This window comes from Hippopotamus amphibius, chromosome 2 (genome assembly GCF_030028045.1).
Source record: "Hippopotamus amphibius kiboko isolate mHipAmp2 chromosome 2, mHipAmp2.hap2, whole genome shotgun sequence".
In the NCBI taxonomy this organism is placed as follows: Eukaryota; Metazoa; Chordata; class Mammalia; order Artiodactyla; family Hippopotamidae; genus Hippopotamus; species Hippopotamus amphibius.
Genome location: NC_080187.1, coordinates 189,255,234 through 189,271,441, shown reverse-complemented (window position 1 = coordinate 189,271,441; position 16,208 = coordinate 189,255,234). Strand labels below are relative to the sequence as shown.

The following is a 16,208-nucleotide window of genomic DNA, read 5'->3' as shown; positions in this document are numbered from 1 at the left end:
CCAGAAGATAGCCAATGAATACATCTCAACTTTTCAGAAAGCCTGAGTACCAGCAAGTAGCCCCCAAGGCCTCAAGTAATGATTGCTATTTCCATCCTCATCCAGGAGAAAAAAGCTGGAAACAGTCTTGATTCCAAGTGTTTCAGGTCACTGATTTTTATCACCCAGGTGAGAGTCATTTTCAATTAATGTATAGAATCATAGCAGCTTAGAGCTACAAGGATCCATAGAGAAAATCCAATCTAGTGCTCTCATTTTACAGATGAGCAGACTGAGGCCTATAGAGGGTTAGGGACTTGTCTGAGGTCACATACTTGTTAATAGCTCAGCTGGGATACTGATCAAACGTACCATTTCTAAAAGGCTTAATGGTGCTTGAAAAGCAATTGATTCTCCTAAGTAGCATAAATGCTTCCCCTTCAATGTTACTTGCACTATTGTTTATAGAAAGTACAAAATTGTATTTCAGCCCAGCGCCCTCTTGAGATAAATGAAAATTAATATTAAAGCCAAAAGATTTTTGTCTAGAACTTGATGCTGCTTCAAGCAAAGCAGGGCTTAAAAACAACTCTACTGATGAGTGTCTCACTCTCACTTCCAGGAGCAAGAAGCATAGGAGTGGGAGAAAGATGCCTGCCAAGTTCATGGATAAAAGAGATTTCTGGGCCTTGAGTGTTCTTCTCTCAGAGGCAGAGAGCCCCTTTCTCCTCTTGGAGAGCATAACTGCAAATCCTCCTCTTCTGACTATGGCAGATTTGGGAGACTGTGGCTGGTACTCAGCGTCCAATCACTTCTTGTTTGTACTCCTGTTAAAGTTGGAGAATAAGATAGCATCTGGATAGGAAAAAAAATGGTAACTTGGCTGTTACCATTTAATAAATAACTATGGTATCTGGAGTCATAGCAATAAAATATTCGGGCATAATTAAATATATGTATATATGGATTGTAAAAACCAGCATCTTTGACACAGCCTGGTGATTAATTAGTTGAGCCAGTTTGATTACTGGTGTCATGTGAGTAATGAGACTAGCAATATATTCTACAGATTTAGAGGGTGCTGATGAAGTGGGTGCCTTGTAGAAAAGCAATGTACTGCAGAGTGATAGACGTCTTGGTTTCTCTGTCCCATCCTTAATTGAATTAGAAATTTTATTTGAGAAAGGAAGGTTAGTGTCACAGTCTCACATCTGGTCTCAAGGAAGCCCGGAAGCTGGAGTGTGAGGCAGGATTTCACCATCACTGTTGCCATTGTCCACTGTCCCTGAGCACACACTGCCCTAGGCCAAAGGAGGGCAGCTTATCTGTGGTGAAAGGTCAGCAGTTTGCAGAGCATGGGTCCATGTAGGGGAGGTGAGAAATTATTACAGCTGCTCTATCGCATTGCATTCTCAGCTATAAATGAGGCTTCTCATTAATGAATCATGCACACAGACTGCCAAGGTCTCAGCATTAATTGGCACTGATGGGAACATCTTATGGTTGAAAGGAGAGATATAGGAACCACTTTTAGTCTGATTGTATTTGGAAGGGAGCTTGGACAATTTATATTTTCCATGAAATTCTAGGGCAGCCTTATACAACACATTTTCATCCTAAACCACAAAATGATCTGCAGAAAAGTCTATCAAATTCTTCATGAGAGAGAAAGAGTATCAACAAGTGTTTCAATGAGATTTTCCTTTCTCCACCAGGCATGGCACCTGCAGAGAGTGTTTGAATCTGCTTTTGACTGCAACATGCATGCTAAGGCCTGATGCAGTGCATGTAATTTGCTTTATTCCTTTGAGATCGTTCAGCAGGGATTCAGGGCAAGTTATCCCTAAGGCACTTTTGACCAAAAAATTTGTCACAGTGCTGTGCTGTTATTCCAACAAAATAATCTGATACAGAAGTTTAATCTGAGTTGTCTAGAATGTTTTGCCCCTTAAGTGAAACTAATTCATATTATTTCTTTTTTAGCCCCCCCCCAAGAGTGCCTTGTCATTAGTTTTGTGATGTTTGACATTGAGGAATGGATATTTACAATGCTGGTATAGGTCAGACCTTTTCAGATCATGGAGCAAATGGGTAAATCACACTTCCCAGAACACCTCAAGCCCATACTACACCCTAGAGTGAACGGGAAAAAGGCATGCCTTCCCTAAGGTGAATGCACCCACACAAAGCCACACTGTTTGCAACCCTCACTTGCTCCTTCAGTTGGGTGCTCTGGTGCAGTGCACAACCTATACAAGGTACAGGTACACAGTAGCTTTGATGTCATCCTTGTGAATGTAAGCACCTCTCTAACCCAACGATGAGTCTGTAGGAGGAACCCAGAACAAGCACGCTGATCTTGTAAAGAAAAATGTAGGGCCCAGTGAAGAAGATGTGGAACAGGTCTATAGAGAAGACACAATAATGACATAATTTTTAGTAGAGGAGAATGTAATAGAAAGCTTTAGATCCACATCCCTGAAAGCTATTTTTTTCACATTTTCAATACAATTTTTATATGTATATATGTAAATAAACAATATAACAGCACTGAGGACCTCTGTAAAATTTCATCATATAGTTTCTGTGCAGGATGCTTCATCAATAAATGGCACTCTGTTTTAAAAGCATGTGATTTCAGAAAACTCTTTAAACTGTTCATCAAAAACTGGGTGAGATTTTCCAAAGACACTTCAGATATTCAAATCAATACAATCTGTCTTCTGAATATCAACTTGAGTTACACAGGTTAAGAGGAGGACCCTTCACATAGTGTTGAAGATATGATGCAATCTGCACTTGAATTGACATTGTGCTTCCTCAGACTTAGGCTGCCATCATCACAAATATCTTCTATGCCTGAGATCAACTACATCAAGATGGCTTATCATCTAAATCATGTTGGTGAAAATATCTGCTAACTAGGCAGATTAATAAATTCAAAGCAAAACATCATCTTTGCTGTCCACTAAAAGCCTCATTTCAGAGCACCTTCTTTTCTTGCAAGCTGCAAATTAGTGAATGATCCTCGTAATAAAGATTTTCCGAGACAAGCCAATAAAGCATAAAGTCATCATCCCAATTCGGTAATAAAGTCTTTTTCTCCAAACCAGTTACTTGTATATTCTAAGACACTATTTACAGTTGACTGATTCATTCTGCTAACAATACATAGCAAGGGGAAGAGAACCAATCTGTGTATTATCCATCCCAGGATCCAACAGCCCCTTCTGCACGTATTTCACCCAGACACAATTTTTTACAGCTTCCTTCATCTTCAGATTTTGGAAGAATTAAGGATATTTATCCCAGGAAAAGAGAAATGATTACATATTTTACATAGTTGAAAGGCATGATCCTGTTACTCCTCGACTGCTGAGATTTCTGGCAACTTCAGTGTCTGTTCACGTTCAGTTGAGCAGTTGAAAACTGTGCCACTTGTTGCTGATGCCTCTGAAGTTTGGAATAAGATCATTCAGGAGCAGGTTGTTATTCTGAAAGAGAAACATTCACACTTTGCTTCCTTTTCAAATTGTTTGGGTCAATATGAGCTACCACATCTGGACACTGAGCTGTTTCAATCTAGACTGGCCTCAGAGATTCCTGAGGCATCCTTGGGGATACAGAGGGAGCTAAATTTTCTGTCAAGTTGCAGGGCTCCACTGGCAACAGCTGGGGCATCAACTCTTCCACTGCAGACTCCACTGCTAACTATGCCATGGTTTTCAACTTAGCCAGTTCCACCCAGCACATGTGCCAAGTCTAGTTTGGTCACTGCACACAAATAGGCACTTTTGACAGAGAACTGAGCAAGAGACAGGCTTTAGGGGACTAAATTATGTAAGAGTAATCCTGTTGGTTGTATCAAAGTTAAGGCTCCAGTGGTATAATGAAGATTGTGAATTTAGTTCCTTGCACAAGTACTGATCAACATCCCCCAAAACTATTTTTTATTTTTAATCTATACAACCTTAGAATAATGTGTTCTACAGTTCGTCTATTGTGAGAAGTAAATGTTTTCTTTAGGGTCATGTAATTTATTGCTGGAAAATAATGTAGAAATCTTTTAATGCTAACTGCTCCATTTCACAAATGAGAAATCATGTGTACAGCTCAGTTATACGTAGCTAGTTAATAATGATGGAGACTGGCCTAGAATCTAGGTCTCAGGACAAGAGGTCTATTTCACATTCCATCAGTGCCATGCTAAATGCCCCAAACACACACCCATCTCCTATGTTCAAGAGGTGCTTTTAAGTCTGATATTCTGCTATTGGCTGAGTGCATCTGATATATCCTACCCATACTCTTCCCACATTAATAGTTTTGATTTCTCTCCTCTCTGTCTTCATCTTTGCAAAATGAGGAATGATAATCTTCTGATTTATCCTATTGAGGATAGCTGATACTCAAAGATGACAATGGAAATTACTGACATTCCCCTTAGATTAGAGAGTTGTATTAGCTGACCTCTAAGTTTCCCTTCATCTCAGGATCTAGTTTTACTAGCATGGCAACCTCTTTCTCTTTTGCTTATTTAGTTACCCTTCCTCTCTCTACTCTTACATTTTTCTTGAGGGGCAATACAAAGACCTGTCTGTTATGGTACAATAAACAAAGTTAAAATGATGTTTTCAGTCCACCACTCTGCACCCACAACTGCATCCCTCCCACCACCTTACACATTATACACACACTTACTTACATGTGATACTGTGCTGATATATTGGATGTAACAGTACATTAGAATTAGTCCACTATAGCTTCTTAAATTAAGTCTAGTGGATCCAATTAGAATTTGATGCTGCTTTAGTAAAGCTGTGCTTAAAATTACACTACTGATGAAGGTCTCATACTTATCTTTGGGATCATCTATTTGTGACTGGACCACTCATGAAATTCTGAGCAATTGCAAGATCTACAGGCCCCTTCTGGAAAAAGCTGCCAAGTCAGGTCCTTATGCAAAGGTAGCCAAGCTTTTTAGAATGTGACTTTAAGAATCTGGTCACAACTGATTGAACCAAGGATTGTTAGTCAAAGGAATATATTTGTTGATTTAACATTGGACTAGCAGCTTATAAGATGGCCAGTAAGGTTTCTCTATATTTTATAGTGAATAATGAGGTCTTCTGTCTAGAAGAACACTAGTGCAAAATACACAAGGAGAGGTGATAGATACTGTTGATATTTGAGGAAAAATAAAGGGGAAAAGTCATATAAATAACCTATTTGTCCCAAACATTTTGTCTCCAAGTCGTGATGGTCAAGTAGGAAATATTTGGGTTTTAGAGTTAGGTATATTTGGATTCAAACACTTCATATCTTCTTTGAGCCTCAACTTCCTTGTTTTAAAAATAGGAATAGGAATACCTGCTTCAAAGTGTCATTAAAAATATTAAATGATAAAGTGTTTTAAAAGACAGAACATAGTGTATATCAAATAGATAAATAACCAACAAATGACAGCAAATAAGGGAATAGCTCATGAGTTTCTTGAAAAGATTAAATGAGGTAATATGTGCTGTGCTCCAGACACAGCATAGGCATCTGTTTATAATAAATGTTCTCTCTGTCCCATGTGAATCCAGGAAGTATAAAGACTTCCTTTAAATATCAAAGTAGATTTGAATATCTGGTCTTCATTTGTGCATGTACTCAAGAAATGTTTAGTGAGAATCTGCCATATGCCAGACTAGAATAGAAAGATAAGTCAGGAAGAGTTCCTGATAACTGGGAGTGCATAGTATGGGTTTCAGAGAGACAAGAAAATAAGTAAATGACATTTTAATGTGGTGAGTGCTATTGCAGGGTGTTACGGTAGTATGAATGGTTATCCGAATCCTTGAAGATTAAAATCAATACATCAAGAAGCATAAATTCCTCTCCCAGAAACCAATCAGAATGGTATATAATGCCTGGAAACGCAAATCAGCTACTGCAGCAAGAGGTATGTAAAAGAAAGCCACAGAGTGAATGCCAAGAAGAGAGGAAAAGTGTCTGGCTGGCAAAATTCAAAGGAGATGCCCATCATCAAGAAAACAAAAACTTTCCTTCAATAGCATCTGGCATAAGAAAGGTCTGAGTTAATAGTAAAATAGCATCTTGTGCATTTTAGCTTCCATTCTGATGTTTCCTGTGTTTCCCCTCTTTTTAGATGAGACTGAAATGAGAATATTAGCTGCATTCATCTATCCTTTCATCCAAAACCTCACTCCCTGTAAAGCATGCCATATGTGAAAGAAAAGCTTTAAAAATACATAAATGCTTCTATTTTCATCTACTTCCAGAAATAAGCACTATAAATTATGCCCCGCCACCAAGTAATATTATTGCGCATCTGTTCATGGCATTTAAATGTCTAAAGGGGCTAAGGTTGTTTAGACGAAAAAGGAGAAAACCAGAAGTAGCATTTGTGGCAGTCTATTATTCAAAGGGCAGTAAACAACTATTTATCATACCCTCTTAGGAATGAATAAGAGAAAAGAAACTTGCAAGTATAAGAACTTCTTGAATATAAAGTTTACAGTAAAACAGTGAAATAGTAATTTCTACTTCTCTATAATTGTATTTATACATATATATCTATATACATATAGAGTTATAGAACAAGGATATCCCAAATTTTATATCAAAGGCAAAAACTGGGGGGAGAACAACCAGAAAGCTGTTTGAGAAACATGTTACTTCATAAATATATATATATTAATATTTATTTATTTTTATTTATTTATTTGGCTGCACCAGGTCTTAGTTGTGGCATGTGGGATCTTTGTTGCAGCATGTGGGCTCTAGTTTCCTGACCAGGGATCGAACCTGGACCCCCTACATTGGGAGCTCAGAATGTTAACCACTGGACCACCAGGGAAGTCCCCATAAACATATATTTTTAAAATTTATCTACAAACCTATTTTCCTTAATCAGTAAGTATTCATTAGGTAGATAATATGTTATCAGGCCAAGTATTTTGAAGGATTACAAAAAGTCTAAATTGTAATCCCTGCACTGAAGGAGTTTATAGTCTGGTTGGGATACAAAGTGAATAGACAAAGCAGTAGAAAATATAATGTTATTTGTGATTATAGCCTGTATTGGGTGTGTAATGTGGATGGCAATATTGCAGATTTTCTTAAGATGACAGGCTTAGATTAGTTTGGAAGTCTTATATTAGCCCAAAGACAGAGAAACTTGAATTGATGTTTTATATATTTTTTAAAATTTTATATGATTTTTAAAGGTTACACCCCATTTACAGTTATTACAAAATATCAGTTATATTCCTCGTGTTGTATAATATATCCTTGTAGCCTATCTTACAGCCAATTGTTTGTACCTCCCACTCCCCCACCCCTTTGTTGCCCCTCCCTACTGGTAACTACTAGTTTGTTCTCTATATCTGTGAGTCTACTTCTTTTTTGTTATATTCACTATTTTGTTTTACTTTTAGATTTCTCATGTAAATGATATCATATTTCTCTGTCTGACTTTTTTCACTTAGCATAATGTCCTCCAACTCCATCCATATGCTACAAATGGGAAAAGTTCATTCTTTTTTTATGGCTGTCTAGTATTCTATTATATGTATACATATGTGTGTGTCTGTGTATATGTATGTGTATATATATATATATATATATATATATATATATATATATATATATACACACCACCTCTTCTTTATCTGTTCATCTGTTGATGGATGCTTAGGTTGCTTTCATATCTTGGCAATTGTAAATAATGCTGCTATCAACATTGGGGTGCATGTATCTTTTCAAATTAGTGTTTTTGTTTTTGTTTCTTTGGCTATGTACCCAGGGGTGGAATTGCTGGGTCATATGGTAGTTCTGTATAGTATTTTTGAGAAACCGTCATATTGTTTTCCACAGTGGCTGCACCAATTTATATTCCCACCAGCAGTGTATAAGGCTTCCCTTTTCTCCACATCCTCACCAACATACTGTTACTTGTGTCCTCTCTGATGATAGTCATTCTGACAGGTGTGTGGTGATATCTCATTGTGATTTTGATTTGAATTTCCCTGGTGATTAGAGATATTGAGCACCTTTTCATATGCCTGTTGGCCATCTGCATGTCCTCTTTGGAAAAATGTCTGTTCAGTTCTTCTGCCCATTTTTTTTTTTAATTTTATTTATTTATTTATTAGTTTTTGGGGGGTACACCAAGTTCAATCATCTGTTTTTATACACAGATCCCCGTATTCCCTCCCTCCCTCGACTCCCCCTCACCCTCCCTCGAGTCCCCTCCTGCCCATTTTTAATCAGGCTTTTTTTTTTTTTTTTTTTGGATGTGAGTTGTATGAGCTGTTTATATATGTTAGATATTAACCCCTTATCAGTCATAACATTTGCAAATGTTTTCTCCCATTCAGTAAGTTGTCTTTTCATTTTGCCAATGGTTTCCTTTGCTATGCAAAAGCTTTTAAGTTTAATTAGGTCCTATTTGTTTATTTTTGCTTTTATTTCATTTATTAAAGGAGATGGGTCCAAAAACATAATTCTACAGTTCCTGTCAGAGTGTTCTGCCTATGTTGTCCTCTAAGAGTTTTACAGTGTCTTACATTTAGGTCTTTAATCTACTTTGAGTTTATTTTTGTGTATTGTGTGAAATGAGAATATTCTAATTTCATTCTTTTACATGTAGCTGTCCAGTTTTCCCAGCACCATTTATTGAAGAGACTGTCTTTTCTCTGTTGTATATTCTTGGCTCTTTTGTCAGAGATTTACTGACCTTAAGTGCATGGGTTTATTTCTGGACTCTCTATCCTGTTTCATTGATCTGTGTGTCTATTTTTGTGCCAGTACCATACTGTTTTGATTACTGTAGCTGTGTAGTATAGTCTGAAGTCAGGAAGCATGATTCCTCCAGCTCTGTTCTTTCTCCAACTTATTTTGGCTACTCAGGGTCCTTTGTGTTTCCATACGAGTTTAAATTTTTTGTTCTAGTTCTGTGAAACATGCCATTGGTAGTTTGATAGGGATTGCATTGATTCTGCAGATTGCCTTGGGTGGTATGATCATTTTAACAATATTGATTCTTCCAATACAAGAACACAGTATATCTTTCCATCTGTTGGTATCACCTTCAATTTCTTTCATCAGTGTCTTACAGGTTTCAGAGTATAGGTCTTTTGCCTCCTTAGGTAGGTTTATTCCTAAGTATTTTATTATTTTTGATGCAGTGGTAAATGGAATTGTTTCCTTAATTTCTCTTTCTGATATTACATTGTTAGTATATGGAAATGAAACAGATTTCTGTATATTAAATTTTTAATATTTTTTTGATGTGGACCATTTTTAAGGTCTTTATTGAATTTGTTACAATATTGCTTCTGTTTTATGTTTTGGTTTTCTGGTCACAAGGCATGTGGGATCTTAGCTCTCCAACCAGGGATTGAATCGGCACCTCCTGCATTGGAAAGTGAAGTCCTAACCACTGGACTGCCAGGGAAGTCCCTGTATATTAATTTTGTATCCTGCAACTTTACCAGATTTGTTGATAAGCTCTAGTAGTTTTCTGGTGACATCCATAGGATTTTCTATGTAATGGTATCATGTCATCTGCAAACAGTGACAGTTTTACTTCTCCCTTTCTGATTTGGATTCCTTTTATTTCTTTTTCTTCTCTGACTGCTATGGCTAGGACTTCCAAATCTATGTTGATAAAAGGATTGAGAGTGGGCATCCTTGTCTTGTTCCTGATCTTAGAAGACATGTTTTCATCTTTTCACCATTGAGAATGATGTTAGCTGTGGGTTTGTCATATGTGGCCTTTATTATGTTGAGATATGTTCCCTCTGTGCCCACAGATTGGCCAAAATGGTGGAATAGAAAAACTCTGAGTTCACCTCCTCTCACAAGCACACCAAAATCACAACTATCTGCAGAACAACCATCAATGAAAAAGACTAGAACCTACCAGAAAAGTCTTCTACAACTAAAGACATAAAGAAGGAACAACAATGAGACAGATAAGAGGGGCAGACTCGTGATATACTCATGTCCCATTTCCTTTGGGTGGGTGACCCACAAACTGGAGAATAATATTGCAGAGCTTCTCCCACAGGAGTAAGAGTTCTGAGTCCCATATCAGGCTCTTGGGCTGGGGGTCCTGCACTGGGAAAATGACCCCCCAGAGCATCTGGCTTTGAAGGCCAGTGGGCTTAATTTCAGGAAACCCATAAGACTGGGCGAAAGAGAGACTTCATTCTTAAATGGCACACACAAAATCTCATGTGCACCAAGACCTAGAGCAAAAGGAGTAATTTGATAGGAGCCTGAGCAAGACCTACCTGCTGGTCTTAGAGAGTCTCATGGAGAGGCAGGGCATGGCTGCAGCTCACCCTGGGAACATAGACACTGGTGGCAGCCATATTTGGGAACATTCTACTGCATGCACACCGCTGCTGGCAGCTGCCATCTTGGGATCCAGCCTCTAGCTCATTAATCCAAGACCTGGCCCCACCCAACAGCCTGTAGGTGCCAGTGCTGGATACCTGAGGTCAAACAAATAACTGGGCAGGGACATAGCTTCACCCATCAGCAGCCAGGCTGCCTAAAGACTTTCTGAACCCACAGCCACGTCTAGACATGCCCCTAGACACAGACCTTTCCACCAGAGGACCAAGACCCAGCTCTACCCACCAGTAGGCAGGCACCAGCCCTGCCTTCCAGGAAGCCAACTCTAGCCTCTAGACCAGCCTCACCCACCAGGGGGCAGACACCAGATGCAAGAAAACCATGATCCTGCAGTCTTCTAATGCAGTCTGCCCACAGCAGGCCAGACCCTACCCAGGGACCAGCTGGGACCTAGCTCTGTCCACTAGCAGGCCAACGCAAGCTTTGGAACAACTCAGACCCTGTACTCAACTGAGTTGATTTCTGAAGAATCATATTTTATAGGTGAATGAGAAAGAGGAAAAGAAAAAACAAACAAACAAAAAAAAGGGACATTGTGAGAAAAGACAGTGAAGTAGAAATCAATAACACATTTTCATGGAATCAATAAAAATATAAACCTAACCAGAGGAAAAGGAATGTGTTTGAAGGTAGTAGGGAATAAGTTCCAGCAGGTAGAGTGGGACAACCCACCAAATTATCTTCCATTCATGGCCAGGATAATGGCTACACACACTATTTGTCATGTGCCTTCTCTCATAGCCCAACTGAACACTGTATTCTCATCAACCTCATTACTTACCTTTATTCTCCTAGAACAACACACATATCCAATCAGATGGTCTACAGAGGATGACACTAGCATCAAAATCAATGCAGTTTTCTGATAAGATTGTGCTTTATCTTACCTTGTATTCTCAAGGTAAGTACAGACAAGCTCTTTGCAATAGTACATCCCTTCTCATCATTATTTACTTCTCTCTCCTTTCCATTTCTTTTTCTTATTCTTGGTGCTCATTTGTTCATTATTAATTCAGCAAGCATGTTACTAGCTTCTACTCTGCCTCATGCTCTGGGCGAGACCCTGGCAATACAGATATGTAAGACTCCTTTTAGACTCAATAAACTTTAAGTCTAGAGAAAGGTATAGACAAGTCAGACATGCGACTCCAATAGAGCTTGATGCGTGCTCTGTGTTGCAACATCTCACCCAGCTCACCCAGTTCATCTTAACTGAACACTAAACAGAACAAGTAGGTAAAGGTGGGTGGAGAATGGGGTCTGCTTCAGTCAGAAAGAACAGTATGTAAAACCTAAAGTGAGAAAACACAGCACGTGTGGAGGACCACAAGAAATATGTCATGAGCTACAGCTCATGAGAACAGATAAGTGACAGGACAACCCTGCAGTATGAGCCCCATCATCATAAGTCTTTGATAATTTCATTCAATCATTGACTCATCGGGCACACACTTAATGAGTACTCGTGTGTCAGGAGTTGTGCTAAAGACTAGACACAGAACTCCACACAAGACAGCACAGAGCTGCCTCAGAGGAGCTTTCAGTCTAGCTGAGATGGTACAGCACCAAAATAATAGTCATGAGGGTTGTGATGGATGTGGAGGAGCACATGACTCATCCCAAATTCATTCTGAAACATTCTTTCTGCCTCTGATCTCCTTTTCTTCTCTTCCAGACTCATTTTTTAAAATTTTTATTGAATTTATTTATTTTTGTTATATTTGCTAAATTCTCCTGCTGTACTCTTCATTTTGTTCTTATTCCTTTTGTTGTTTAAATAACCAAAGTGTATATCTCCATTAATATTCAGAAATATATCCTTCCAAATAAATCACATAGATGCATGTACTCAGGTTCATTTTATTCTTAAATTTGCTGAGAAATCTTAATGGGTTTTAAACCTTAAAACCCTCTAAACATTTTATATTTTTAAATAACAATAATTGGAAATAAATGTGAAAAAGATAGTATAATTATTGTCCTCCTGTCTATACCAAGCCAAAAATGAAATGTAGAAATAAAAAAAAATCGAATTAAGAAAATAAGCTTAATAGTAGAAAAAATTACAAGAGCACAAAGAGTTTATCTCTATAATTTAATTCAGCATTTCCTCAAGGAGGCAGGAATTTGTCAATAAGCAAATTGTCACTAGCAGTAAGTTCCTGGAGAAGGTTGAAGAGCTTGCTGAAACAAATAAGAAAGTAATAACATGACTGAGAAAAGGTAAATAGGATGCCACAGCAAACAGTAGTAACAAGGAATGACATAGGGAAGAATAAATAATAGAAGCGCTGAGAAAGCAATGTTTTGGGATTGAACGTAACAACAAGGAAACTAAATTCAGAGACATAGAACATGAAAAAGAGAATAAGCTTAGATTCTCTCTCCTGCTTCTCCATCCAAGAGAAATAACTGTCAGCTACAGGTCATAAAGCTTTATAGACTCATGACCTCTGACCTCTGACCCTGTGATTTATTTTCTCTGAACAGAGATGCAACCCCTCCTCCTTCTGAGAAAAATGAGGCAACATGGCTGGGTGGCTTCTCCCATCCATCAGGCAATGAAATGTGTCTGGGTCTCAGTTTTCCATCAGCACTCTTGCTTCAGGCCAGCTCAGACTGGTTTACAGACCAATGCAAAGAATCAGCAGACACATTTTATTTAAAACATATATACATTCAAATTATAAATCCTTTCTACTGAACCACAGAAGGCAAGCAGTTCCCAATTTAATTAACAGACTTAAATTGCTGAGAGTCAGCAGAACCAGTTCATAATTGGCCACAGCTGATCTGCCCCACTTGCAAACAAAGTTAACTCAGTGTAAAGGAAGAAGAGTTCTTTCATTTGCATTGGCCTCTTCTACTTGATAAGCAGAGTTGTCCATTTGTAAATGGGTACAGTTGCACATATAGGCCATCAAAAAGGTATTTCCAGAAGAGCAAGTAATAATTAAACAGAGTACACATGCCCTCTTTGATGTCATTTGAAGCAGCAAGGAGACCGATTGGAGTCAGAGAGGGGAGGGGACCTGGGATAAAATGTTCTTTTGTGAAGCCAAGACTGTTGGTAGCCAGAGTTGGCTCTGGCTTTTGGGGGCAAAGGAGACTGAGTCATCTCCCTTCATAGAGCTGGTTTGTTGAAAGCGCAGGAGAAATTCCCAGGGATTTCATGCTGCTTTGAAGCAACCTGCATTTCAAATGGATGGGAAAGGGGCTGGGGGAGATGGATTTTGTTGCTAGGTCTCCCTAAGACTTGCCAAAATTTTGCTTCTTTCTTTGTGAACCCAGTAACCACCCCAGCTGGGCTCCCCATTACTCTAAACAGGAAAGGGATGAATATGCCCTGTCCTTTTCAGCTTGCAAATGTGCTCTGGTGAGGGCAAACATGGCCATGTTTGTTCTCCCTGGGGAACAAGTCAGGCATGAAGTTCCTTTTGTTCAGTCTAAGAAAAACCTCCTCTTATTCCCAAGTCTCAGAGGGGTTGGTGACTTAATCTGGAAATATGAAGATGAATACTACCTGGAAAGGGAAAGGGCTGGACTCTCTGAAGTTGTCTAGGAGTTGGTGTCTGTCTGAAGCCTCAGGAGATGTAGAGATGCAGGTGATTCCTGGGAGAAGCCATAAAGGCAGTTTCCCTGGTATGCAGGAGAGCACGGAGCTGATACAACAGTGTCTCTGGCCTTAGTTTACAAAAGGATTATGAGGAAGGAGTGAGACATCTTAGATACCATGGAAATATAAGAGTATAGCCATGATTAGTGTATTAGTGTATGTTTCCTAATGAATATATGCAAAGACGAGAGCAGAGGGATGGCTGTTTCAGCAGTGAGTGCATGAGACCTCGTGCATTATGATGTATATATATTTCCATGTACAAGGGGAGCTATAGTTGATGTGGAGGTAGGTTGATAATAAAAATAAGCCATCATCCTTATCTTCATTGAATTTACAGGAAGAAAAAAAAAGAGTATTAGTCAGAGTCTTATGATTATAATAAAGGGCAAGTACGATATGGTACTGATGTATACCATATGAAAGAAACAAAGAACTCGGGGGGTTAAAAATGGGAGATATCATACTTCACCAAGTGAAATCAAGGAGGGCTTTATGCCGGAGGCAGCGTCTGTCATGAAACCTGGTGCACGTGGAGGCTTCCAACATATGACGGGTAGAAAAGAGAGTATTCCACTAAGGGGGAGAAAGTGATCAAGAGTGCCCAGGTAGGAAAGTACAGGACTTGCCGGTAGAATGGTGTGGTTTGACTGAAGCATCACATTCTCATAGGAAAAACAGTAAGAATGAAAATAAACTGCCCAATCAGTATCATATTATTTAAGGCCTCGAATGTTAGGCTATTTGTTTTTTTAACAAATAGGGACTATTTATTAGTCCCTATGAGTCCCTAAATAAAGAATAGGGACTATTTGGAGATTTTGAACAAGGAAGTGTTACAATTAGAACTATTCAGAAATTAATCTAATAATGGGATATATTGGAAGGAGATTGGAGATTGAAACCCAGAAGACAATCTATTTTAGTCATCCAGTCAAAATGTACCAAATCTTTTATATTAGAATTGTGGAAGCAGGAATAGTAAAAGAGAGAGGTTGGAGAGACTTTGAGAAAGAAGATTCTACAGGCTTGTCAACTAATTGATGTGGCTGGCAAGGGAGAGAGAAGAGCCAGAGATGATGCCAGGGTTTGGAGCCCAAGGGATTGGAATAATAGCGTTGCCATGGAGAGGAAAGAAAGTCTGGAGTTTTGGAGGAAGTGGATTTCAGTTTGGGGTGTATTGAAGCAAAGGTACTAGATAGAAACTGAGTTAGAAATGCTTAGCAGGCAGCTCAATGACAGGAAATAGGCCAGGGCTAAGACATAGAATTAGGAGTCATTGATTTAGCAAATTGTTGGGGAGAACCTACTATGTGCCAGGCACTGTGTTAAGGTACTGGAGTTACTGAGATAAATAAGGCCAATGACTTCGAGTGTCACAAAGAGTTTACAGTCCAGTGAGGAATAAAGACAGATAAATCCACAGTCCCCTGAAAAGTGCTAAATGCTGTGAGGGCGGGGAGGGAAGCACAGGGTGTTATGGCAACAGGAAAAGTTCCAAAACACCTCACCTAGACTTTGGGCGTCAGGAAAGGATCCTAAAAGAATGTGACTTCTCACTGGCACAAGATTGGGGGCAGGGGATTAGGAGGAACATTCCCATGAAGTGTGAAAGTCCTGCTTACAAACTGTTGCCAAAGAAGTAGAAGGAAAACCAAAAGAGATCTGCGTATTAGAATACAAGAGAGGAGGGTTCAGGATAGTGGCATTGGAAGGTCCTGAACTCACCTCCTCCCAAGGACACAACAAATCTACAACCTATATATGGAATAATTTCCTCTTAAAGGGACGTGAAAACTGGATGAACACAGTCTCTACAACAAAGGGTAAAAGGACAGCATTGAGAGGGTAGGAGAAACAGATATATGATTATACCAAGGAAAAACACCACACCCTAGCTGCAGTCATCCACAACAAGGAAGAATCACAAAGGTACAGTAATTTTCCCTGAGGAGCGAGGGATTTGAACTTCACATCAGTCACCCCAACCCTTAGATCTGCACAGGAAAAACCAACTCCCAAAACACCTATCTTTGAAAACCAATGGGGAATATGTCCAGGAAAATTATAGAACTACCGGGAATGGAAAACCTGCTACTAAAGGGCTCGTGCGCAGATTCACTCAACCCAAAAAATGGTGCAAAAACACCAGATTGAAAAGTGCGTGGATATGGTCCAT

General features: G+C 39.0%; 1 pseudogene; it reads right to left on the bottom strand.

Annotated features, from left to right (window-relative positions):
- Positions 1-2,853: 2,853 nt before the first annotated feature.
- Positions 2,854-3,732, bottom strand: LOC130846508 (gem-associated protein 2-like; annotated as a pseudogene).
- Positions 3,733-16,208: the final 12,476 nt, after the last annotated feature.